This window comes from Urocitellus parryii, chromosome 13 (assembly GCF_045843805.1).
Source record: "Urocitellus parryii isolate mUroPar1 chromosome 13, mUroPar1.hap1, whole genome shotgun sequence".
In the NCBI taxonomy this organism is placed as follows: Eukaryota; Metazoa; Chordata; class Mammalia; order Rodentia; family Sciuridae; genus Urocitellus; species Urocitellus parryii.
Genome location: NC_135543.1, coordinates 17,928,527 through 17,931,232, shown reverse-complemented (window position 1 = coordinate 17,931,232; position 2,706 = coordinate 17,928,527). Strand labels below are relative to the sequence as shown.

Genomic DNA, 2,706 nt, shown 5'->3' with positions numbered 1-2,706 from the left:
CTTTGCCAGCTATTCCTCTCACAGGATTAATGCAAAGAACTCAAAAATTGTAACACCAAAAAATAACAATGAAAAAGCAAATAACTCAATCAATAGACGAACTAAATAAACACTTCTCAAAAGAAGAAATTAAAATAGCCAGCAAATATATGAAAAAAATGTTCAACATCCTTAGCAATAAAGGAAATGCAAATCAAAACTCCATTGAGATCTTATCTCACTCCAGTTAGAATGGCAGCCATCAAAAATACAAATAATAACGATCCGCATCATTGTCATCTGCTGGAGACCTGAACTCATCTATGAGAGGAGACAGAGTATATTCCTCATATAACCATAGACACAGAAAGAGGGGAAGATCCAGAAGTTCAGATTCACATTCCCAGAGTAGAAGCAGGCACAACCAGAGGAATTGTAGAAAGCATCAAGGGAAGAAAAGAATGGAGAGCAAATGACCAAGAAGCAGGGAGAAGAGCAGACCTAGAGGAAGAAGAGACAAAAAGAGATCAAGAAGTAGAGATAGCAGTTGGTCAAGAAGAAGCCAAACTTTTTCTCAAAGTAGTGAAAGCACAAGCACATCAAGATCTCAAAGCAGTGATCATGACAAAAGAAGATCACAGCAGAAATAGAGGTCGCTATTATTTAAGAAATAATTATGGAAGCAGATATAAGTGGGAGTATACCTATTACAGTAGAAACAAGGACAGGGACGGTTATGAATCTTCTTACAGAAGGAGGACTCTGCCCAGAGCCCATCATTCTAGACAATCTTCAAGTCCAGAATTTAGAATTCAGTCCTTTTTTGAAAGAACAAATGCTAGGAAAGAGAATCATCACAGTGAAAGGAAGTATTATTATTATGAAAGGCACAGATCGGGGAGTCTGTGTCGTAATAGGTCAAGAACTGCATCTACAGGGCCAGCCGGGTGAGAAATGAAAAGCCTGGAGGGAAATGAAAATATACAACGCGGCATTTGGAGGGCACTAATGAAGTTGCTCAACCGTCTCGCGAATTTGCTTCTAAAGTAAAGGACAGTCATTACCAAAAATCTTCATCAAAATTGGATGGAAATTACAAAAATGAAAGTGACAGTTTTTCAGACAGCCAATCATCAGAGAGAGAAACAAAACCCGAGAAAAGAAAAAGAAGAACCCGGAGCTTAAGTGTGGAGATAGTTTACGAAGGGAAAGCTACTGATACAACTCAACATCATAAAAAGAAAAAGAAGAAACATGAGAAGAAGCCTAAGAAACATCATGGAGATCATATTTCATGTTCCCCAGTTGTTATTTCCATCGACAGTGATAGGGATAAAGATTCTGAAGGCAGATATGGAATGTGACAATAATTGTCCTCAGACCCTTTACAAAATGAGTTTTGGGCTCCTTCCTTGGAACCATTTGAAACTAAAGACCTAGTCACAATAGAAGATGAATTTGGTGTCCTGGACAAGGAGTGAGATATCACGCTTACCAACAACTTGAATAATGCCAATCAGACCGTGGAGAATATCCCGCCCCAACTTCAGTTGAACAAACTCTTGATGTAAGAGAAGAGAGCAGTTTTGCCTCTGATTTGGCGAACCAGCCCAGTAGTGTTGTGTCTATTCAGACTGAGCCACCAAGGCAATTGCCATCTCCACGGACATCATTAATGTCCTTGTCTCTTCATAGACACTGATATGCCTGAAAGCTGCCAAAGCATCTCATTGAGGATTGGATGGTATAGAAAGGAACATTGTCATCTATTGCAGTCTATTTAAAGATGACTTTTGGTGAAAACTCTTTTCCCCTTTAAAATATTTTAAGTGATTTTTTTTGTTTGTTGATTTGTAAAAATCATTATTTGTTCTAAGAGTATGTATGTCCCACCCTCAGAGATAAGTAAAGAGAATGATATTGCTAGCAGTTTATTTAAAACTTTGGATCCTTTTTAAATAAAAAATGTAAATTTTAGAAATTATTTCATAAAGCCATATGGTATTGACATATTTTTAAAGGTAGTCAATGAGTATTTTTGAAAAATTATTCTGGAAATGTGTTATAAGCTAGGAGAGTCCCTTTGGACAGTCTTTATTTTTCCTCTTAAAAATTTGTATGATTCAAAACATTTCTTCAGGCTAAATTGAAGCACTTTAATCTGCAGTTTATCTTGACTTCTGCCAAAAGAAAAATTTAGTATTTCCTTTATATACTTGTTTATCTGGACTGCCAGTAAAAAGTGAATTCAACAAAAGAAAATAAAATAGTAACACTTTACAACAACAATAACAAAAAAATATATAAGTAATAAATGTTTATGAGGATGTGGGGAGAAAAGGAATTCTTATACACTGCTGGTGAGATTGCTAATTAGTACAAACACTGTGAAAATCAGTATAGAGGCTCCTCAAAAGACTGAAATGGAACCACCACATGAACCAGCTATACCAATCCCCAGTATTTATAAAAAAAATAAATAAATAAAGTCCACATACTGTAGTGGTACATCTATACCCATGTTTATAGCAACAGAACTCATAACTGCTAAGTCATGGCATCAGCCCGGTGTATCCTTCAACAGATAAATGGATAAAGAAAATGTGGCATATATACACAAAGGAATTCTTTTGAATATATATGCCACCTTTTCTTTATCTATTTATCTGTTGAAAGACACACGGGATGATTCCATGACTCAAAAAAAGAATGAGGGCTAAGGTTGTG

At 36.0% G+C, this 2,706-nt stretch overlaps 1 pseudogene; it reads left to right on the top strand.

Moving 5' to 3' along the window:
* Positions 1 to 263: 263 nt before the first annotated feature.
* On the top strand, positions 264 to 1,681 carry LOC113185926 (E3 ubiquitin-protein ligase Topors pseudogene; annotated as a pseudogene).
* Positions 1,682 to 2,706: the final 1,025 nt, after the last annotated feature.